The 25,111-nt window shown below is 42.3% G+C and overlaps 1 protein-coding gene across 1 annotated transcript in view; it reads left to right on the top strand.

Annotated features, from left to right (window-relative positions):
• The first annotated feature begins 9,095 nt into the window (after positions 1–9,095).
• Positions 9,096–25,111, top strand: part of NALCN (sodium leak channel, non-selective) — a 303,444-nt gene continuing 287,428 nt past the window's right edge. Inside the window, exon 1 of the mRNA XM_069601972.1 lies at positions 9,096–9,503. The gene's annotated coding sequence lies outside the window, so the exon portion shown is untranslated. The remainder of the gene's footprint in view (positions 9,504–25,111) is intronic.

Here is a 25,111-nt window from a genome sequence, read left to right as displayed (position 1 = left end):
CCTGGGGGTTTAGTAATTAGACATTATCACGGCTGTGTTTTGAGATTGCTTTCTGGTCGGGGAATGGAAAATTTTCCATTCCTAATATAAAAATATTTGACAGCCTCACTAAAAATACCTATTGCATCAAAAGGAAAATTATTCATACAAAGCTTTTAATCTCAAGCAATTAAATTTGTGGACCAAGTGGTATTTAGTTAATTCATTAAACAAATATTGATTGAGCACCTCCCTGGGTTAAAAAAAAAAAGTACTAGACAAAGCAAAATTGGGATGCAAAGACTTGTTAGGTTAGAGTCTGAATAAGCAGACACATCTTCATAAATAATTACCATAAAAAACAGTATGAAAGCAAGAATAGGACAAATCTATCCATTGGAGACTGTTAATGTAAAATAATACATAAAGTGAATTTATTTCTCATATCTTTCAGAAATTTCCCTCAAATACTTGTATTCTTTAAGAAATAAATATGTTTTGATAGATTCCAGCTGAAAACACCTCAAAATCAACTTTGCAGGTTACCACTGGGGTTAATGAGGTTGAATAATTTTGGAGAGAAACCGCAGTGCATATTTCTTAAAGAGTCCTTTTATTCACTTGATAATTGTCCAATTATCTTCCTTTTTGCCCCTCCTCGATAGTATATTTTCCCATTTCTCTTTTCTCTCTGTAGATGTCTTCCATGAACAGATTTGCTATTGAATTAAAAAAAAAAATCCGTGTTAGCACAAGATTCATTAACTTTAGAAAGTAGAATAAATCTGACTATATCTTCTTAAAGTATATATATGCATGCATGCTAAGTGGCTTCAATCATGACAAACTCTTTGTGAACCTATGGATTGTAGCCCACCAGGCTCCACCTGGAGCCTGGGATTCTCCAGGCAAGCATACAGGAGTGGGTTGTCATTTCCTTCTCCAGGGAATCTTCCTGACCCAGGGATCAAACCCACATCTCTTCCGTCTCCTGCATTGTCTGGCAGGTTCTTTACCACTAGCACCATGTGGGAAGCACAAATTATATGTGTATATATTTTTATATATCCTATATATACATTATATTTATATAGCCCACATATATATTTTATAATTTATAATATTCAATATATTAGGTAATATATTTATATCTTTTGGCCCAAATAGGTGCATATATTGTAATATCTGCAGAAATAATGTGACGTGAAGTCAATGAGGGCTTCCCATGTGGCACTAGTGGTAAAGAACCCACTTGCCAATGCAGGAGATGTAAGAGTCGCAGGTTCAATCCCTGGGTCATGAAGATCCCCTGGAGGAGAGCATGGTAATCCACTCCAGTATTCTTGCTTGGAGAACCCCAGGGACAGAGAAGGCCGGTGGGCTATAGCCCATAGGGTTGCAAAGAGTTAACACGACTGAAGCAACTTAGCACGCACGCACAAAATCAATAAACTTTCACGAGAAGCCTTGCTACTATGGTACTTGACTTGACAATATTGTTTTATTGCAGATTCTGTGATGGAGATTCCAGGTTTCTGTAAAGTAGCAATTTTAAACTCTAATGACATGGTGGCTTGAAAGTGATGCAGAAGACAACTCTGTATTTTTAAATGTTTTCCACAAGTATGAAGACGTGTTTCAGACATTATTTTACCTGATGGTATGTAATTATCACCATCCTCTAACCAACGGAGTTGACACCAATGTAGCTTCTTGATTTGGCCCAGATACAAAGTAGCTGGTGATTGTAAATAAAACTGTTTTCCCTAGTTGTTTGCTTGCTCTCATTTTTTGTATGTGCTTTTGTTGGAGATCATAATTTAAGGTAACATTAAAGATCTTTTGAATTTGTTATTCATAGCAATAACAGATTGAAGGGAAAATATATGTTTAACTCAATAGATGTGGAATAAGCTTTTTTAAAAGAACAAAGGCATTCAAGGTAAAAAAAAAAAACTTTTAGTATAATAAGAATAGAAATAACTCTACCTAAAATGTTACCAACCAAAAAACCCATAGAAAATATCCTACATACTGTTTAATCAATTCAATGAAAGCTGTCCCTTTGAGATGCAAAATAACCTCTGTGTCCAATATCTTCAAGGTGACCAGCACAGAAAGCAGGAAAAGAAATAAAATATATAAATTTAGAAAGGGAAGAAAAACAGTCACTTTCCAGAGACAAAATAATTTTGCATGTAGAAAATATTTTTTTAAAACACCTACATTAAATTTTTGGAATTTTCAGGACTAAAGTATTGCAAGATTTCTGGGCTCTAAGAACAACTAGGAAGAGAGTGCAATTTACTAACTCCTATTGAAATAGCCTTAGAATTGGAAGTCATCTTCGATTAGCTTCCTAGAAGCAGGGTCTGAAACAGGGATTTAGGGACACATGATTTATTCAAGTACCTTCAGGAGAAAGGGAGAGTTGATCTATTTTGAGTTAGGGGGTCAGTTTTTTGTACATCATGCCTGTTCATTATTGGCTTCTGATTGCCCTCAGGGTTGGGGACAGGTCCTGTCTTCTAAAGAGGGCCATTCCCTGAAGAACAAGGATAGCGCTGAGAAGTTAGCACCATTCCTCATGGCAGCTGGGGATGGGTGCCTTGACCTGGTCAAAGAGGCTCTGGGTGTGGCTTCAACAGAACCTGATGCCATCCACCCCTTGCCTCTCCTGCCTATTCAGATCTACTTGCTTCTCACACTGTGTTTATTCCATGCAGGCACGGTTGCTCTCGAATTCTGGTTGGTCCCAATTCCTTGCAATTTGTGTTTATTCCATGCAGGCACGGTTGCTCTCGATTTCTGGTTGGTCCCAATTCCTTGCAACTTTTAAGAGGAGAATTAGTGAGGTGACAACAGCCTTCTTGGTAAGCTGGTCCCAAGTTGATCCACAGCGGTCATCAGCTCTCTTCTCTGTCACCCAGTCTAGACTTTCTTCCTCCCAGTGAGCACTATTTTGGGTGGCTTGCCTTAGACAGCAACCCAGCAACCTCAACCTTGAAGGGGCTGAGTTCCTGGATACTAAGATATTTTCTACAATAAATTCAAGGTTATTTTCAGGACTCAAAACTTTATGCCTATCTGGCAGCAGCTTTTCTTATTGCGTGCTCAAAACATGCCTCGTTTCATTACTAACTGTGTCTCTTGAAACATGACCTTTGTTTTCAGAAATCATCCAGTCCCTTTGGGCAGCTGACTCAGCTGCCACTCAGGACAATGAAATCCCTGTTTCGCTCCCAGCCTGAGCATTTGATTGGTATTACTGTTTATTCCTGATTTGACAATCTTTTTTCATTTTCCTTGAAAATCTAGTTTCTCCTGAAAATATAATTCTCAAGTTGAACAAAGTCGTGAGCAGGAATTGTTTTCAATTAACCTGGAAAGTAGGCATGGTGTGAGAATCACACTTATTTACGTACCCTATGATTTTCCAAGTTCAGTTTGTCCTTGGGAATCCCTTCCATATCATTAGGCAGCTTATTTTTCTGTAAGAGAAATTAATTGCCTTCCTTGCCCCAGTGTATTTCTTCCCAGTTTAAAAAATCATAGCTTCAGGGCTTCCCTGGTGGCTCAGTGGTAAAGAATCCACCTGCCAATGCAGGGGACACGGGTTCAATCCCTCGTCTGGAAAGATCCCACATGCCTCGGAGCAACTAAAGCCCCTGCACCACAACTACTGAGTCTGTGCTCTAGATCCTGAAAACTGCAACATCTGAGCCCACATGCTGCAACTACTGAAGCCCGTGTGCCCTACAGCTCATGCTCAGCAACAAGAGAACCCACTGCAACGAGAAGTCCACGTGTCATCACTAGAGAGGAGCCCCCGCTCACCTCAACTAGAGAAAATGAAGACCCGGCACAGTCAAAAATAAATGAAATTCTTTTTAAAAATCATAGCTTCTGTCTCTTGGAGGTTTAACATCATCTTTCCTTCTTTTATCTACTGTTGAAAGATGGACCAGCCTATCTTCTACGTATGACTGATCTGAATGCAAATAGGAAGCACTGAAACATTAAACACCCATGTGACAACTTTGCAAAACCTCAAATCTGAGGCAGCAGATGGTGTTTCACCACCCAGTTGCACTTACGTGTTTTTAGTGCTTCAGATAACACGCGACAGCATGAGTGCAGGATCTCCCGGGATTCCAGAACTTGTCCGTGTCTACTTGATAATGGGTGTGCACAGGACTGGCAGGAGAAGGACGGGAGTGGGCAATTCCATGGTGGTTTCTTAGGAAAGGAATCCTTCCTCGTGAAGGGGTGCCAACTGCAGGAACCGTGTTGCCCAAAGAGATACCTGCTTCATTATAAGAGAGCTTTTCCATAGCTGCATGTATCACTCAAGAGACACTAAGAATCTTCATGGCAACATTTAAGCTCATCCTAGCAAGTCTTTATTCCCAGGAAAGTTTAGGAAGCTGAAGGATCTTCCAAAACCTTGCAATATATACATGGAGAATGAATGTTTTGTGGTCTCCTGGAAAGCTGATTCATAAGAAGATGAGGACACCCCAGAGGCCTACAACATCATGCTTCCTGCTCAAGATGCAGAAACAAACGGTGTTAAACCTCCCCCAGGCCCTCCACCTCTAAAAAGCTCCTGTCCTCATGGACTGAACTTTGCACATGCTGATCCTTGCTGGTGGATAAGTCAACAGTAGGTGCCTCCTGGTTGGTCTGTTTATATTTTTAAAGTAAGTCTTCTGGACCTTTATTTTCCCAATGCGAAGATTCTCTAATAAAGGAAGTTCAATCATATTCATATTTGGTTTCAAAACAGTCATAACATGAGCCCTGAAATCACATAATATAAGAAAGATGTGTACAGATTACAACCAGTCTTAACAAGTCTCTCAAAAATATTGGACTGTCTGGAGTAGTTACTCAGTGTAATCAGCCCATAGGGCTTCCCTGGTGGCTCAGAAGGAAAGAATCTGCTTGCCAATTGCAGGAGACATAGGTTAGATCCCAGATCCGGGAAGACTCCACGTGCTGCCGAGCAACTAAGCCCATGCCCCCAACTGCTGAGCCGGAGGTCTAGAGCCTGTGCTCTGGGACAAGAGACTCCATGGCAATGAGAAGCCCACACACCACAGCTAGAGAGGAGCCTGAGCAGCAATGAAGACACAGCACAGACAGAAATGAATAAGTAAACAAAATTATTTTTTAAAATATCCACCCATAGATCTAATAGAGCCGATTCCTTCCAGAGTTGAATCGAATCCTCTATTTCCACAGAGCACATGGCACTTCATGTCCCCACCATGGATTTTAAAATTTCTTTCTCAGCATTGATATTGTTTTCTCAGCTACTCACTGCAGTGTCAGATGCGATACTAATTTTTGGTGGAAATAAATGGTAGGGGCAGATGAGTTCATGAGAAACAAATATCCCATTTTAATCAAATTTTTGCTGTCCTGTGTTTCATAGTTACTTCTGTTTCAAAGCACCTGCTGGACCCCAAAAACCATTTTCTCTAAATTACAGTTTACTGATTTGGCTGTACACTGGCCTGGTTTCATCCTCTACACTGTAAATGCTCAAATTCCTTATATTAAAAGGCACAGTATTTGCATATAACCTCCATCCTCCCAGATACTTTAAATCATCTCTAGATTACTTATAATAACTGCTGTGCTGTGCTTAGTCCATCAGTCAGGTAGCCCACCAGGCTTCTCTGTCCATGGGGATTCAGGCAAGAATATTGGAAAGGGTTGCCATGCCCTCCTCCAGGGAATCTTCCCAACTCAGGGATCCAACCCAGGTGTCCCCCACTGCAGGCGGATAACTAATACAATGTAGATGCTATGCATGTAGTTGCAAATATAATATAGATGCTAAGTAAATAGTTGCCAGCATGTAGCAAATTCATACACTTTACTCCTGATTTTGGGGATTTTTTGGAATTTCTTTTTAAATGTTTTCAACCTGTGGTTGGTTAAATCCATGGATGTGGAACCTGCAGATACAGAGGCTGAACTATATCAAAAATTCCGTGTATTTTCCTCTTTTCTCTCTGACTGTGCTCCCTGTCTGATCTCATAGCGTTGAATAGAGGAGAAATGGAAAGGGAGGAAGAGGTGTGGAACTGTCCTGGGGGTGGAGAGAGAGGGCTGGGTCAGGGCTAGTAACTGGATGGGGTCAGGGGCCAGCTGCCAGGTACGGGGAGTTACTTTAATGAAGTCAACCCAGGGCAACCACACACCCTCCCTCAGTCTTGGAGTTCTGCCCTGCGGAAGGACAGACAGTTGAGAGGGCTTCCCCGGTGGCTCAGTGGTGAAGAATCCACCTGCAAAGCAGGATCCGCAGGAGACGCACGTTCGATCCCAGGGTCAGAAAGATCCCCTGGAAGGTGTGGCAACCCACTCCAGTATTCTTGCCTGGAGAATCCCATGGACAGAGGAGTCTGACAGGCTACAGTCCATGGGCTCGCAGAGTCGGCCACAACTGAAATGACCGATCACGAGCACACCCACCCTCCCTGCCTTCTGGAAGTGGGCATTGAAGTAGGCTGAGGAACAGGAGCAAATAGGAAATCCTTGTCCGACTAGACTCCAGCAGCCTTTGCCTTGTGGAAATGCACATCGGACTTGGCCAGATCTTCTCTTTTGTAATAAACCAAACATCTCATGGTTTTCAAATGTTGGTAATTGCTCTTATTTCTCAAAAATATCTCACAAGACCCATCTGTGAATTATTTTGAACCCATGGGGCAGCAATTTGCTTTCATTGGATGATGGCGATGGGTGTAGTCACAGGGCCCATTAGACCTGGACAAGATGCTTGCCCATCCTCCTTAATTTTACTGATAAGAAACACCAAGGATAATGAGTAGGTGGAATGAATGATGTGATATTTGGGACATAAGTATCTGCCTTTAGGATGATTTCCTATTCCAATACATGGTGAGTTTCTACAGATTCCTGGATGCCTGTACTAAGCTGAGAGAGTCAATTCCTGGGCAGGTTGATAAGAAGTTCAGGGTCCCCGAGGAGGAGAAAGGAGTCTGGGGCTCTCAAGGAGGAGATAGGGGTCTGGAATTCTCAAGGGGGAGGAAAGGGCAAATTTTTTCTGCATTCTTTAGTAAAGATTATATAACAACAATGTATCCTGCTTGAGGACAGTTTCTCCTTCCTGAAAACCTTCTGGCTAATCCTGTTATCTTAAAATGTAAATTATGGGAGTGGGTCTAGTAAGATCTTTACAACCTTGAGACATTCTTTTGATTTACCGTAATAACTAATTTAGAAAGTATATAACTCCCTTGCTAACAGTAGCTAGGGGGGCATGCTCCATCCCTTTTCTGATGTCTGTGTCAGAAGCTTTCTCTCTCCCTTTTCACTTAATACAACTCTGCTACACAAAAGCTCTTGAGTGATCAAGCCTGGTCCCCAGTCCTGAAGTTAGATTTTTCTTCTTCGGAGATGACGAATTGAACATCGTTCACCGTAAGCTATCATTTCTTCATGGATTTCCCAAGACTTTCTCATCGTCTCATCATCCATGGGATTGTTTGGCTCCTAAGCATGAATTATGGATACTTACACAGCAGTAGATCAAATATGGCCAGAGTGGAGTCTAAAATGCCTGATGGGTGAGGAGTGGTGCTGAGATTAGTAAAATTGCTGCCTCTATATCACTTCACCCAAGAAATTAATAAATATCTTGGTCTTTGCTTCGTTAATATGATTTTTCTAACTGATGATTCTAACTTGATGAATCCCAAAGAATGCTCATAGCTACATGCAAAGAGAAATAAACTAACATTTAGATAAAACATTTAGGAGCAGTGACTTAAGATGATTAGACGTTTCTAAATGAATGGTTTACAGATATATCATTGTTTATATTATCTTCCATTTTGTGTTATGAAAGATATTTCTATATGGTTTCATTTGTTTAAAACATAGCTTTTTATATAGTTGGTCTTTCTACTATCTTCATAAATTTGCAAAAATATTCCACATGGTTCTGTATTTCATAAAATGCCAATTATTTTTAAAATTTCCTTTAAATAATTTTTAGAAGACACTAATATTGGCCCAATGTGAATGGATTGTGCAAAGATTTTTATAAGATGGTAAATTAATCAAATTTTATTTTAAAAATAAAGATTAAAAATAAAATTTAAATAAAATTAAATAAAAATTAAATTTTATTTTTTAAATGGTGTATGTGACTCAACATTCATCCCTTGGGCTCTAATTTTTCACAGGGACTCATTCTTTGGTTTGGAGTTCTGATTTCTCTTCTAGAGGAGGTTTCATTCTGTTTCCTTTCTCCCTGTATTCATATGTTTCTATTTCTGTGACATGTGTGAAGACAGGACCACACACAAGGACTAAATCACTGTCAAGGATTCTTGTCCGTGTTTAATATCCAACTCCAAGGCAAGATGCTAGGCCTTGAGTAAACTTTTCAACAAGTGCCACTGAGAGAAAAGATGTCCCCTGGCCCTGATCAGGGTGTTCAAGTTTCTTTGATTTCACCAAACCTGCTCTTCTGGGAGCCCCAGGAAACATCACAGGTGGAGTTCGGGCCAGGTACCTTTACAGACCCTAATCAGCCAGTGAGCACGCTCAATTGGGTCCAACTCTGCGACCCCCTGAACTGTAGCCTGCCAGGCTCCTCCATCCATGGGATTTCCCAGGCAAGGATACTGGAGTTGGGTTGCCAGTTTCCTCCCCCAGGGGATCTTCCGGACCCAGGGATCGAACCCTAGTCTCAGGTGTCTCCTGCACTTGCAGGCGGATTCTTTACTCGCTAAGCCATTAGGAAAGCCTTTACAGTGCTTGGAGGTGACCAGTTTTCCAATGCGCAACCAGTTCATTCCACATAATGACATATTTTAACGTTAAGAGAAAATGTTAACATGCTTAGAAGCTATAAATGCCACCAAGGTCCTCGTGATGTAGCAACTTCACACTCCAGGGTGTGACTAGCCGGCATCCTCAGATACCCTGTGCAGTAAGACAAGACCGTACGCACAGGCGCGCACACGGGCCCGGCTCGCGTGTCCGCGGTCGTGTGCCGGTCCCGAGCGCACAGGCGTGCTTGGTGAGCTCGTCAGGGACCCCAGGAGGAGCTGGCAGAGGAGAGCCCAGCTGTTGCCGCTGGGAGGCTGAGCCGGTGGCAGCCAGGGAAAAGGAACCTGCTGGTACCCACGCTCCCGGCCACCAACAGCAGCGCCGCCTCCTCGGCCATCTCCTCTCAGGCTGCATCCAGCCTCCCAGCCCCTGCGGCAAAGCCAACTCTGATTTAAAAAAAAAAAAAAAAAAAAAAAAACAACACAACAGAAAAGGCCAAAAGGAAAAAACCCTAACCCCCCGCCCCCAGCCCCCGCGCCGCGCTCGCAGGCCCGGCGCCTGGGTGGCAGCCGCCTCAACCGGGTGGCGCGCGCCGCCGGAGCCGCGGGAGGCGAGGGGCCGCGTCCCCGCCGTGGGTGCGCGCCCCGCCCGCCGCCAACGCCGCCGCCAACGCCGCACCATGACCGCTCCGAGCGCTGGGGTTACAGGTTGGTCTCGGCCACCAGGCCCGGGCGGGGGGCGCGCGGGTCGTCCTGGCCAAGGCCCGGCCCGGGCGGGCGGGGGGCGAGGGCGCGGCCCGCGAGAGGGAATTGGAGGGGAAGGGGAGCACGCCCGTCTGCACGGGGACACGGCGCGGGCCGCCACCGCCTCCCGGGCCCCAGCGTGGGGGGCGCCTGCCCGGCCTCGGTGGGCTCTGGATGCCTGGCGGCCGCCAGACCTCGGCCTGCCCCGCGGGCACCTGGGAGACAGGTGGCCGGGGAGGCGGAGGATGCGCGGCGCGCCTCGGGGTCACCGCGCAGGTGTGGGGGCCGCCGCGCCCGCAGGTTTCCGCGGGGGCCTCGCCCACCCGGCCCCGGTCTCCTGCGGCTGGCTCCGCGCGCTCCTCACCCCTCCTCTCATCATTTGGCCTTTCTGAGCGGCTGTCACTAGGGTGGCCACAGGGCTAGCGAAGCAGTGACCTGCCAAAGCCATGCCGTTTTGTCACTGAGTCCCCTTTAAGAGATTTGGTGCAGGCCCTCCTGGCCTGGCTGGAATCTCAGGGCCGGAACCCTGAGCAGGGTCTTGTCTCTCTGACTCGAATTTTCTCTTTCAGGCTAGCCTGAGAACTCTAAACTCAGGTCCTGATAAATGCTTGAAATATCATAGGATACATCTTTCGATTTTCGGCGTAATTGTTCAGGGAATGTGTTATCAAGGAGGCATGTTCAGACGCGCTCAGGTTCAGGCCTCAGAAGGATGTGTTTTTAATCTCGTGTCTGTGTGGTCATCACCTAGGCCTGGATTTCCCTGGTGGCCAGACAGATACAGAACCCATGACTGTGTATGAGAAGGTTGAGGTTGGCAAAGACCTTTAATAGGGATGAGGAAGTAACAGGTGGCTATTTTAAAAAGATATAGGATTCATTTTTTCATAACTACAACTGTGGCTTGAAATTAAGTAGGAGAGGTTGGCTTCTGACAGTTATCCCCAAGGCAGATATACAGCAAGATTTTTTTTTTCTTTAACATTCAAAGATTAAGTTTCAACAGTTTTGGATAAAAATTATGGCTTCTCAGTCCTCTACAACAAAAAATGTATTCCCTAATTGATGGGCTTTCCTTCTGTGGACCTTTGATGTTGGATTTTGCGTTCATCTGTAGCATATTTGGGAGTTTCCCAGGTAGCTCAGTGGTAAAGAATCTGCCTTCCAGTGCAGGAGACACAGGAGATGAGGATTTGATCTCTGGTAGGAAATGGCAAACCATTCCAGTATTCTTGTCTAGAAAATTTCATGGACAGAGGAGCCTGGTGGGCTGTGAGGTCACAAAGAGTGGAACATGACTGAGCATGCAAACACCATATTATATTTGATTCAGCTATTGCTAAAGCCAGACAGAATGCAAGAAAAATCAGATGTGGGAAAAAAGTCAAAACACAAACAGGCTGATTGGACCCTCCTGGAATTCCTAGAAGATGTGACATTTTGGTGGAGTAGATAGTGAGGATACTAAGAGCCCTAGAACCACTGAAGACAAGCCATGTGGAATGGTGGCAAAACTGGCTAGGACCTGCAAGGTAGTCAGAAGGAAAATATACTTGTAAAAGAAAAAATATCTTTGAAATGGCATCATTTGCTTGCTATTTTATCTTCATCTTGCTTCTTGTTTATCTTCTATATTGCTTCTATATTGCTTCTATATTGTTTAGAGAATTGAGGTTTTGACTAGCATTTTTTTCTTCTTTTTCCATGTGGTATTTCTTTGAAACGTGTTCCATTTGCCTCTCTGCTCTTTCCTGCATCCTTTGTGAGTGTGTGGATGTGTATGCACGCTGGGGCCTGTATGTATTTGTTTCATCTTTTATCAGTGATGCTGTGATATTTAAAAATTTTCCATGGCTATTTAAATTTATCCAAGGGGAAGAGTCTTAAGTTTGTGAAGGGGAAAAAAAAAAATAACATCTCCCAGTTGTATTGTATCCCAGTGTAAGCCAGGCGTTGCGCTAGGAACTGAGATTTCAGGGAAAAAAAGAGACCAGGCCTTACGAATCTGTCAGCAAAGATAAATATGCAGTTAAGAGGAGACACAATGAGGTAGCCTATTTTCTAGTTTTGGTTTGGAAACTATGACCTTCAGTCTAAAGAAATTATAATTGTGTCCCCCTCCCCAGTTATATCAACATTTTGGAGCTTGACTGTCATGTTTTGTGATTATTTCTTGTCTCAAGGACTTGTCCAAGTATTTGTTACACCTTCAAAACTTTTTGTGTGCAAACATTTAAAACTTTATCGTTCAATTAAAAAAAAATTAGATTTGAGAGAAATGACAGAAATGATGGTAAAAAGAGAATAAACAACCATAGTCCCAACAACCTAGTACTAAAGACTGTACTATCTGTGTACCTTTAAGACTATATGACTTTTGTGTAGTTGTGGTAATGTATTGTGCATTTATCTTAGTTTATCCATTTATTATTTATTATAAGCATTTGTCATGTTTTATACAGCTTTCATCCTTAAAATTTATACATGGCTATTTAAGACTGTCCTCTTTGAATATAGTCTCACTATGACCATACCTCTATCATTGGATTTTTGCTGTTTTTAGCTTTTCATCATTGTAAATAATGCCCTGATAATGAGAGTATAAGGATTTATTTCTATTGGGTATTATTTTTTCATGATAAATTCCAACCAGTTATATTCCTGGAAAAAAATGGATTATCTAAATTTCTAACTGGATATATATATATATTATATAAATTTATAGATATATGTTATATGTTATGGATAGACATAACTTCAAGTTGGTTTCCTAAAATTGTAATTTTGAATAAGATGAGTTATATGCTTTCTGAGGTAAATCTGCCTTCTTTTTAGTATTTGTGGCTCATCTTCCCTCTTTACAGGAGCAAAAGAAGATAAAATAGCAGCTTGGATTGATGACCTTTGCAGTATATAAAGACTTAACCTTTAACAAATTTAGCTGAAATCCAGCCGATAAAATACACCTCACAGAGTAAAATAAAGAGTAGGAATGCTGTAAAAGTTGTTTGCTGAATAAAAAGAGTAACTAAATGCAAAGTATTTTAGGAAAAATGATTTTTGAGCTCAGGTATCTCATTCTGTTCTTTGCCTTCCTACTCAGAGTTCAGATAAATGACGAAAGAAATTGTTATAGTGAGAAACGTGTACCCTACAGATATGGAGAGAAGACCATTTGTTCCTTGGCTGTTGACCCTAAGGCATATCTTGTAGATTCTGTATGGATGGGACTGGGCTCATGTGAAAGTGAAAAGTGAATTCGCTCAGTCATGTCTGACTCTTTGCGACCCCATGGACTGTAGCCCACCAGGCTTCTCAGTCCATGGAATTTTCCAGGCAAGAGTACTGGAATGGGTTGCCATTGCCTTCTCCAGGGGATCTTCCCAACCCAGGGATCGAACCCGGGTCTCCCTCATTGCAGGCAGACACTTTGTGACTGATGGGCAAAACTAAGGTTCAGACCACAACTCTCTTTCTCAGAGATTTGTACAAAAAATGAGGAACAGAGCTGCTGCTGAAACCCTTGATATGAGGGGTGAAGGCTCAAGTTAGAGCATTGTGTTGGTGAGACGGAATTACCTGACTTCTGAAGCAATTTCTTCACGAGACCTCAGGGCCAGGGCAGACATGCCAAACAGAATGTGTTTGGTTGACAGGGACGGACCCCCAGAGGTTTGGCCAGGACTGGGAATTCTTTGGAAGGGGCTCCAGGAGCATTAGGAGTATGAAAATTCAGAACGCTGCTGCCAAGGGAGTCATTTATGCAGGGATCAAGAGTGAGACTTATCTCCAGTTATGCAAAGGAAGGAGATGAAAAGAAGACTTTGTCTGGGGCAGGGATGTTGCGTGGAAGACAGCCAGCATCAACACACACATCAGTGCTCTTCCTTCCAGGAGATCAGAGCACATGGAACACAGCCCTAATTCTAAGTGAAATATAGTAATTGTTTTCTTTTAGAGGGACAAACAAACATGCAGATGAAGATAGGGTATTCTGGACCAGAAACATTAAAGATAGCCGGCATCTAGATCTGGGCTTCCCTGGTGGCTCATTTGGTAAAGAATACACCTGCAATGCAGGAGACCCAGGTTCAATCCCTGGGTTGGGAAGATCCCCTGGAGAAGAGAATGGCAACCCACTCCAGTATTCTTGCCTGGGAAATCCCATGGACAGAGGAGCCTAGTGGGCTACAGTCCATGGGGTTGCAAAGACTCGGAGACAACTTAGCCACTAAACTACCACCAGCATCTAGATCTAGCCTGCTGAATACTTTGAGTTTGAAAACTAAGAAAAAGAAAACCTTCCCCTCAGTATTTTGATGAAGTTTTTTAAAGAAAAGTATTCACAAAGGAAAATTGAGATTGACTTCATTCTCGAACCTTTGCAAAATTAAAGCAGCTCTTAAATAATATACTGAAAATGCATTAATTCTGAAAAAAAGCAGACTATGATTCTCTTAAGATAGTGGTATGGCTCAAAATGAAATATAAAAGAGATGAAGAGATACATATTAGGCACGTGCTACCAAACAAACAGACCCAGAAACAAAAACAAAAATCCCAGTGAGGTTAAGTATGTAAAAACAGAACAATAATTTTAAAAGATAATTAAATGAAGGGGAAAAAAAAGGACCTTAAAATAAGAAAAGTTACTATTTTTAATGAGAGCTTCCCTAGTGGCTCAGATGGTAAAGAATCTGCCTACAAGGCAGAAGACCCAAGTTCTATCCCTGGGTCGGGAAGATCCCCTAAAGAAGGGAATAGCAACCCGGTATTCCTAATATCTCCAGTATTCCTGCCTGGAGAGTCCCCCTGGACAGAGGAGCCTGGCAGGCTACAGTCCATGGGGTCACAAAGAATCGTACAGAATCGCAAAGAATTGACTGAGCACTAACACTTCATAAGCTTTAGTAACTTTAATAACGTTATACTTACAAGCTTTCGATATACATATACTGATTATTATGGCATTATACTCTGGATAGTCCGGCGTATTCTCGTGTGTTTTCGTTTTGGGGGCAACATGGTCCTTAGATGATGTATTTCCTTAAAGGCATCTGTGACCTACAATGAGATAAGGAAGCAGCATTTCAGCTTAGGAAATAAAGAAAACAATGAGACAGGCTAGAGAGGAGAAGAAAGAGGATGATGTTTAAAAACATGAATGAATTCCTGATAAAATAGAAAAATTCTGGATCTGATAGAAAAAACATAAAATAAAACCCAGCATTCCAGTCTTTAAGTCCTATTAATGTATATAGCTATCTGTAGGAGGTATCAGTGTGCCAGGAACTAAAAATGAGGTCAAGAATGATAAGGGTGAGAATGGGGCCCTGTGAAGAAAGGTGTTGAAGAAACGGGGCATGAAATTCTACGGGTGGGTAACTGACATGGGACTATGCAGAGGAGGATGGAGGTTTATCAATGGAACAAATGCCAGCAGGTGTTGGTGGCTGAACCAACAGAATGAAAGGGAGGGATGGGTGAGGAAGAAAGCCAGGCCCTCAACCTTGGCTGATTGTCAGTGTTTTTGCCACTATTTGTACTGCCTTGGTAGAACAACTAATTTCTTCTTTATCTTTCAGTTAGCAGTATCTATAGGTTAAATCTTTTGCATCACTGTTTCTATGTCTGTTCTTTATCATTATGAAATTCATGGGTGATACAGCGTCATGTATCACTTTTGAAGTAGAGGAAGGATTTTTTTAAATTGCCTATTATTTCTGGAAAGTACAAATTATGGAGGCCTGTGTCAGACAAGATACAAATTTGTATCAGAGGAGATACAAGACAGTGACAGCTTAAAATACAGTTGAGTGTGTATCATAAAATTTGCCTGGAGTAAAAAATATTTATATACAATTCAAGTATGAAAACTTTCTTAACTTTTCTTCCCAGGAGCTGAAGCACAGAGATTAAGATAAATATTGCAAATAAGGAATTTAAATTTTCAGAACTAGAGCTTGTTGGATTATTCTTTCCTTTTCTTTCAATTCAGTATGTCAATACTTTCAGGAGAAAAGAAATTTTAAACTCTGAGGAACCTAAAAATAATTTTCTACTTTTCATTAGATAAAGTTGAAAATGATATTAAAAGCTAGCTAGTTAAACTAGACAAATTATTTTTGCTTTCTTTCATGAAATGAATAGCCATTTCAGAGTATATTCTCAACTAGAAAATTATAGTACAAAAGTCAGTTCAGTTCAGTTCAGTCACTCAGTCGTGTCCAACTCTTTGCGACCCCATGAATCGCAGCACGCCAGGCCTCCCTGTCCATCACCAACTCCCGGAATTCAACCAAACTCATGTCTATCGAGTCAGTGATGCCATCCAGCCATCTCATCCTCTGTCATCCCCTTCTGCTCCTGCCCCCAATCCCTCCCAGCATCAGAGTCTTTTCCAATGAGTCAACTCTTCGCATGAGGTGGCCAGAGTACTGGAGTTTCAGCTTTAGCATAATTCCTTCCAAAGAACACCCAGGACTGATCTCCTTTAGAATGGACTGGTTGGATCTCTTTGCAGTCCAAGGGACTCTCAAGAGTCTTCTCCAACACCACAGTTCAAAAGCATCAGTTCTTTGGCACTCAGCTTTCTTCACAGTCCAACTCTCACATCCATACATGAACAATGGAAAAACCATAGCCTTGACTAGACAGACCTTTGCTGGCAAAGTAATGTCTCTGCTTTTGAATATGCTGCCTAGGTTGGTCATAGCTTTCCTTCCAAGGAGTCAGTGTCTTTTAATTTCATGGCTGCAGTCACCATCTGCAGTGATTTTGGAGACCAAAAAAATAAAGTCTGACACTGTTTCCACTGTTTCCCCATCTATTTCCCATGAAGTGATGGGACTAGAAAATTATAGTACAAAAGTCAAGGAAAATCAAATTTTTAGTTATCTTCTCATCATACAAAAATGCATCCTTGTATATCAAATATATTTAAATACATCAAATATTTTTGAGGTAATTCTGAAATTCTCTGAGGAAAACTTAGAATGTACTATTGAGATACATACATACATACATATATATATATATATATATATATATATATATATATATATATATATACATACACACACACACACACACACACACATTTGGATTTCCAAGGTGGCTCAGTGGTGAAGAATCCACCTGACAGTGCAGGAGACTCAGGAGACCTCGGTTCAATCCCTGGTTTGAGAAGATCCCCTGGAGTAGGAAAAGGCAGCCCATACTCCAGTATCCTTGCCTGAAAAATCCCATGGACAGAGGAGCCTGGTGGGCTGCAGTCCATGGGGTCACACAGGGTTTGCCACGACTGAGTGATTGAGCACCAAGCATATATACATTCGGTTATAAATCAGATTCTTTGCTTCAGATTTCTATTTTGCCTTTCTTGTTTATACCAGTCTCTCTGATTTTTTCCCCAGATAAGTCTTGACTGTCACCTGAATGCTCCTCTGAGCATCTAGATGGGTGATTCCATCCATCACTTTTGGAATCAGTGCTGGGAGAGTGTGTTAAGAATCACCTGGGGAATGTTTTTTTTTTTTTTAAAGTATTTTGCATACTTGGCTCACAGGGTTCTGATTTTGTTTGTCTGAGGTGAAGGATGGTTGAGAATGTTTACAAACCTCCCTGAATGATGAATGTTAACAATCTTTGGAAACTACTGTTTTAAAACATTCACCTTCTTTGTCCAGGTTTTGGAGATTCATATCACAAAATGGAACAACTGCATTTACACAAATAAATAGAAAGCTTCTTTTGACTTCCATACTATTTATGGAAAAGTTTTGAAAACCACTGTTTTCCCCATCCATCTTCTTTGATCAACCTTTGCAGGTTCATTACAAGATTAAGCAGCCACAATAAAAAGAGATGATCTCCTTTTCTCGTCTTTTGTAATATTTAAATGATAGTAGCGGTTTCTTAGAATGAAATGCCTGTCCTTGACTGTTGGAGGATGTGTGAGCATCCTGTCCAGCTCTTTGTGACCCCATGGGCTGCAGTCCACTAGGCTCCTCTCTCCATGGAATTTTCCAGGCAAGAATACTGGAGTGGGTTGCCAGTGAGTGCCATCCCCACTCTAGGGGATCTTCGTGACCCAGGGATCGAACCTGAATCTCCTGCTTTGGTAGGAGGTTCCTTTGTCCACTGCACCACCTGGGAAGCCCCTATTGGATGATGAAAACCCTTAAAAACTCTGCCATAACTAGGAGGAAACTGGACCTTTCTTAAAAATTCGTATCATCAGCCCGTGGTGATTTTTAGTTCTGATATTCTTTTCTTAAAAATTTCTTACACCTACTTTGTGCCCAAAACAATTCACAAAATTTAAAATGCCTATCCTTTCTAAATGTGGAGTGAAAGGCTAGGGTTTGTTCAAAGGATTGACTGAATTTCCTGAGCAGAGAAGTGGGAAGGAGGCTGTTCAGCCTACATGTGTGAGCTGATCGCCCCAATTTGTAATCAATACAGTGACTCAGGCGGCACAGATACAACGGAGACCCTCTCCTACTGCTGAGCTGTTGTAGTTTGGCGTGTGGAGTGCAGTATGAAAGAGTTTTGGATCCTCATACTGTATCCTGAATTCCTTTACCAAATCCAGTGATTTTTAAAGGTCAAAGAAAATTCAATTTTCACAATTTAAAATGAAACAGCCCAGAATCCTTGAGGAAGTCATGACACAGTTTTGAAGTATTTGTAGAAAGAACCAGAAAAAAAAAAAGCTGCTTTTCTTTGGGATTTAGGAAGTAGACTCAGTATGAAAGATGGGGATCTGTTTTCTGTTTTCCATCAGCGTGTTGACAAAAGGAAGCAAGAGACGAAGAGCCTGTGGTTGGAGATGCCCTTCGGAAGGTTTGGCTTCTGCTGTTTGGTGACCCATCTTGGGTGGCCTTTGCGGTCCTGCTGAGACCAGACCATATGCGTAACTGTGTTTGCAGGGCTGGATCCCAATGTAGCCAGGCCAAGGCGTCGATGAGTAAGCACCCAAATGAGAAGTGCATTTGGAGAGAAGGAGGCAGAGAATACAAAACAGGGGTTGCTGCTGTGATCTGGGGCCAAAGTTTAGCACTATCTTTATTCACCTGCTCAAGTGCAGTGCTTTGCTTGTTGCGAAGGCAGCCCTGGGACTCAGGCAGCTGCCTGTCTTTCCTCCAACCACTAGGAACCCATTAGAAGAAAAGATGCATTGCATTGGGCCAATTAAATTTCAAAAGTGAAGGATGCTCAGGGAACAAGAGACACTTGCTTCAGGCATTGCAGTCTGCCTTTGTTGTTGTTTACCCTCTCAGTCATGTCCAGCTCTTTTGGGAGCCCATTAACTGTAGCCTGCCAGGCTCCTCTGTCCGTGGGATTTCTCTAAGCAAGAATGCTGGAGTGGGTTGCCATTTCCTTCTCCAGGAGATCTTCCCAACCCAGGGACTGAACCTGTGTCTTCTACATTTGCAGGTGGATTCTATACTATCTGAGCCACCAGGGAAGTGAGATCTAATTTGGTTTCATTCCCCAGATTTGGGAGAGGCTAGAACTTGGAGACTCCCCATCTTTGTTCTCTGGAAAAGAGAAGATTCTATTCACAAAGCCCTCAAAAGTTCAGACTGAAAGGCATGCACAGCTGAATGTCATGGGGATAAAGGTCAGAAAGTGACCTTGGGTAAGACACCTTCTGTAAAGCTCAGTGTCATCTGTAAAATGGGAATAACAAAGATAGCTGCTTCACTGGGATGTGGGGAGCAGTTGATGATATAATCCACTCCAAGCGCTTAGCTTCACACATACTGAATCATCAGCAAATTTCAGGTGTCATTTGTTTATGTTTAAAAACTGATGATTTTCATATTTGACTTGTCTTAAATTACGATGAAATTCAGTTTGGTTCAGTTCAGTCACTCAGTCATGTCTGACTCTTTGCAGCCCCATGAACCACAGCATGCTGGGCCTCCCTGTCCATCACCAACTCCTGGAGTCCACCTAAACCCATATCCATTGAGTCAGTGATGCCATCCAACCATCTCATCCTCTGTCATCCCCTTCTCCTCCTGCCCTCAATCTTTCCCAGTATCAGGGTCTTTTCCAATGAGTCAGCTCTTCGCATTAGGTGGCCAAAGTATTAGAGTTTCAGCTTCAACATCAGTCCTTCTGGTGAACACCCAGGACTGATCTCCTTTAGGATGGACTGGTTGGACCTCCTTGCAGTCCAAGGGACTCTCAAGAGTCTTCTCCAACACCACAGTTCAAAAGCATCAATTCTTCTGCACTCAACTTTCTTCACAGTCCAACTCTCACATCCATACATGACCACTGGAAAATCCATAGCCTTGACTAGACAGACCTTTGTTGGCAAAGTAATGTCTCTGCTTTTGAATATGCTCTCTAGGTTGGTCGTAACTTTCCTTCCAAGGAATAAGCGTCTTTTAATTTCATGGCTACAATCACAATCTGCAGTGATTTTGGATCCCAGAAAAATAAAATCAGCCACTGTTTCCACTGTTTCCCCATCTAGTTGCCATGAAGTGATGAAAGTCATCATGGTTGCAAAACCTTTGAGTTGTACAAAAGTTCTTTGAAGTTAAAAAGTAAGTCAAATTCTCTGCCCCTACTTCTGCTCTCCCAACAAAACAGACTCCCTGGGTTCTAGACTTGCTTCCAGTTCATGTAGATCTGGGCAAGACTTTTAATCAGTATAGTGCGTATAATACTAAAAAATACTTCGCAGAGGTATCATGAGCTTGGAATAGTGCCTGTCACAGAGCCAGCTTTCAATAAATGTTTGCTCTCATCTTTCAAGTGAAAAAAAAAAAGAATGGGTAAAACTTAAGCTTGATTCTCTGCTAAAATTATGTACAGTAGTTTATAGACCACCTTCCTACCCTAAGAGTTGATAAAATGCGTAAAATTAGGAACAACTTCAAGAAGGTGCTAATTTTATCATTGGAAGCCTCTTGGAATGTAATCTATTGCAAACTTCCAGACAGAGCAGAAGTCTTTTCTACAAAATCTACAATATGTGTGTAGTCATTGTCCTGAGAATATCCAGAAAGAAAAAATATCCCATTTATTGGGATGGCCAAACACATTAGTATTGGAAACTTTTAGATTCAAGTTTTCAGTTGTTGTTATTGAATAAGGAACACCACTTGCTAGCTCTGGTAGCTTCTGTTTAGTCTGGGTTTTCCTTACTGGAGGAACAGAGAACATTACAGAATAGAATTACATCCTTGATGGTACTTTGAGTTTTGGATTTTGGGATAACAGAAGAATTTCTCTCACTAAATCTCTCCTTTCTGCTATAAGACAGTCTTTGCAGAAAAACATACACTCTTTTACCTATATATCATAAGTTGGATCCATTTTCTAGTCTTCACGTTCTCAGCACATTCTGTTGAGAATTTGTGAGACTGGAACTAACTCTAGGAAATGAAGAAATCTGTCATCTTTAGGAAGTGAAGACAGCTGTCTCTTTACTGCATGATGTAAGATTATCAGGTAGGAGTTAGTAGATGCTTTTGTTCTCAGTTTTCTTTTTCACAATTTAGAGAAAAGGTAATAAAATCATAATATACTATTTCTAGGATTCATCTTCAAGGGAAAAGGCTGGATAAATGAATAATGACTTCAGAAACCTAAAAGTGACATTTAGATGAATTTGATGAGGACTGTGATGATTTCTTGCTGGAAAAAATATATGTACATTTTTATAAATGTGTGGCTGGAATAACTATAAAATGAACCCCATAATACCAACGGATTCAATTTTAAGAGATGAAAATGCCTGTAGTATTTTCACAAGCAATACTCAATACCAAGAGGGTTTAGAAATAACCAGGCCATGTGATTAGAACATGTTGAAAGTTAGTTTTCTTTTTCTTACCTATTTTATAATGTACTTAATTTTTAATTTAATAGTACTGTAAGTCACCTTGTCTTGGTTTATATCTTGGTGGAGCTCTGTCCCTAAGTTCCTTGATCTGTGAAATGGTTCTTGTAAGAACTGAATGTTATCATATGTGACATGCTTAGAACCAGGCCTAACACATAATAATCAAAGCCTTTAGAAAACAGCTTCCTTGGAGGGTGTCTGTTTCTACATTGTGGTCAGCATAACCGGGGAGGAAATCAACTGATGCGCTCAGTACTTTACAGATACTTGCAAAGCATTTCATCATCTTTTCATGGGTTTTTCAGAAGGTTTCTCCTTCTCTCTCTCTCTGTATTTGAGGACTGTTTTATTTTCTTCAGAGCATTTAGACTAGGGAGTATCTATTCAGTTTTACATCTGATTCTATCTTTAACACTTTCCCGTAAGCACCATTGGTTGTTAAGATTGAGAGGCAGAGCGTCACTGAACAGGAAATCCCGGGGCTGCCGGCATCCAGCGAGGGGAAGGGCCACGTGCTGGGGTGTCAAGGCTGTAAAAGGAGGGTGCAGGGTATCCAGAAAGCGCAGGACACCGTCATTGGAGCCCAGAGCTGAGCATCGAAATGATCTGGGCTTGAGGAATGAGGCGAGGAATTTCAGCCCTTGGAGATGGAGAGACAGGACGCTCAGCTGAGCAGAGAGAGGTTCGGTCACCCAAGGCTCCAGGAAGGGTCAGTCGGTCCTAGGAAAGTATGATGCAGGAAAGAAGGATTTGGGGTGACAGAGAACAGGACAGAAATAGGAGGACTTTCCCCCTGATTTAAAACCATGCCATGAAATGTATGACTGTGTATTCATTTGTTCTGAATGGACATGTCCTCTGCCTGGAAGGGGCTTCCCTTTTGGCGCAGATGGTGAAGAGTCTTACTGCAGAGCAGGAGACCCAGGTTCGAACCCTGGGTTGGGACGATCCCTTGGAGGAGGGAATGACAACCCACTCCATTATTCTGGCCTGGAAAGTCTCATAGATGGAGGAGCCTGGCGGGCTACAGTCCATGGGGTCGCCAAGATTTGGACATGACTGAACGACTTCACTTTCTTTCTTTCTTTCTGCCTGGGAGAAGATTAGGCCAGAGGAACAGTCTAACCTTAAGAAACCATGACCTTGGCAGCTTCAGCTTTAGGAATAAGCACCCCCATTGCTCTTCCCATTGTTATTCTGAGCTGAAGTACCCTGGAAGATTTCAGTATGCACACAATAGGCATATGGGGAAAGGCAGGAGACTCTTGTTCCAATATAGATACATAGAGTGGTTTGTTGTTTAGGGTTCTGCAGTCAAATTGCGGCCATTTTTTTAAAAGAGGGAGAAATAGAAATATTGAAATAAGAATTGTTTGTAATGCCCAAATCAAAAAAAATCAGTGACATCAAATCCAGTTGTTTGCCAAAGTACACAGTGATATCTTTCTTAACAACAAATTCAACATTGCTGCCTGGTCTAGATGATGTGTTTATATCTGTTTACCTGGCAAGGCCTCATTCATATAAAGTTGCAAATGAGCTTAGGAGACAAAGACAAGGAAGGGCGGATGTTTGAAAATGGTGTTTATTGACAGTTAATGTTTTCTGTGCCTACAAATTTATGGACAGAGAAAGATTTCATAGGATACTGCTAGATTAAAAAAAAAAAAAGCTGGTTACAAAACAGTGTTTAAACACAAATCTTTAAAAATAAAATATGCAGGGAAAACATATGGAAAAGAAAATACTGAAGGAAACACACTCTGTATCCTACTGGAGAGTAAGCACTCCAGCTAGAAGAAGTTTCAGGAGGAATGTGAACCTAGTTAGGTCTGGTAGCACAGATAACAGAGGCACACACTGGGGATCAGCTGCTCAGCAGGAGGTGGTGTAGAGCTAACAACGAGACAGTGAAAGAGTGTTAGGTAGTTAGCATAGGACACAGGAGTCCAAAATGGTGGTGGCTAAAAGACCATGAAATTAAAAGACGCTTACTCCTTGGAAGGAAAGTTATGACCAACCTAGATAGTATATTCAAAAGCAGAGACATTACTTTGCCCACTAAGGTCCATCTAGTCAAGGCTATGGTTTTTCCAGTGGTCATGTATGGATGTGAGAGTTGGACTGTGAAGAAGGCTGAGCACCGAAGAATTGATGCTTTTGAACTGTGGTGTTGGAGAAGACTCTTGAGAGTCCCTTGGACTGCAAGGAGATCCAACCAGTCCATTCTGAAGGAGATCAGCCCTGGGATTTCTTTGGAAGGAATGATGCTAAAGCTGAAACTCCAGTACTCTGGCCACCTCATGCGAAAAGTTGACTCATTGGAAAAGACTCTGATGCTGGGAAGGATTGGGGGCAGGAGGAGAAGGGGATGACCGAGGATGAGATGGCTGGATGGCATCAAGGACTCGATGGACGTAAGTCTGAGTGAACTCCGGGAGATGGTGATGGACAGGGAGCCCTGGCGTGCTGTGATTCACGGGGTCGCAAAGAGTCGGACATGACTGAGTGACTGAACTGAACTGAAAAGACAAGGAAGGGAAAACCCCTCGAAAATAGAACAAAGGAAGGTCCGAGGACTGGATTGAGGACCTCAGGTAGAACAAACAGTGCTCCTGGCTGGCCCAGTTTACACAGGGCAGGCCCGGTGGGGAGGAAAAAAAACATGTAAAAAGAGGAGCCAGAGGGCCAGGGGTCTCTCTTCTCCTCACATCGTTGGGTCGGCATGCCCCCACGGCTCGAGGATGTATTTTCCTGCTATTTTCTAAATAAAACTGAGCTGTAACACGGAGGGAGCTATATCACTGATCTGTCTAAGAGCTATAACACTGTCTGTCCAAGAGTTGTGATGCGCTAAGGGCTTCAGTGTCTGTCACTTCAAATTTTTGTTGAGATGAGACAGAACTGAGGAGATTGCTCTCACCTGACAAGAGTAAGCAGACTCGCTGGTGGAGGTTGCAGAATGAGTGTGTAGTGGTCTGAGGTGCCCCTTAAATTAATCAGGTCCGTACTTTTCAATGAAACATGTCTGCTATGTCAGGATCATGGGGCATTCAGGAATTCCAGGAGGAAAGAAACCAGGCATGTTTTGTGAGAGCTAAATCCATCTCACCTAACACAATGGTTTGGATGATTGATTTTTTTTTAAATGAATGCATTTATGCAAGAATGAATGAATGAAAAACTTCTGGTGGCAGTGAAGGCTGCTCTTCTGATGGCAAAGAAATGAGCTTGGGGAGAGAAGTCAGAGGGATACTACTGAAATTTTGTTTTCTGAATTTCCCTCTCGAACTGTGACGGCAATGAGATTAAACAACACAACAACAGAGTGGGTGCTCAGTTGTGTCCGACTCTTTGCAACCCCGTGGGCTGTAGCCCGCCAGGCTCCTCTGTCCATGGGATTCTCTAGGCAAGAATACTGGAGTGGGTTGCCATTTCTTCCTCTAGGGGATCTTCCTGACCCAGGGATTGAACCCACACCTCTTGTGTCTCCTGCATTGGCAGGCAATTCTTTACCACTGTGCCTTCTGGGGAGCCCAATGGGATTAAAGTCTACTGTTAAATGTGTGTGTATCATGAACAGACTGAGCAACTGGACTGAACTGAACTACTCCTTGGAAGGAAAGTTAATATATTCCAGCATCTTGAAAAGCAGAGATGTTACTTTGCCGACAAAGGTCCGTCTAGTCAAGGCTATGGT

Source organism: Ovis canadensis, chromosome 10 (assembly GCF_042477335.2).
Source record: "Ovis canadensis isolate MfBH-ARS-UI-01 breed Bighorn chromosome 10, ARS-UI_OviCan_v2, whole genome shotgun sequence".
Taxonomy (NCBI): Eukaryota; Metazoa; Chordata; class Mammalia; order Artiodactyla; family Bovidae; genus Ovis; species Ovis canadensis.
The sequence above is the reverse complement of the archived record's forward strand: the minus strand, read 5'-3'. Positions and strand labels throughout refer to the sequence as shown.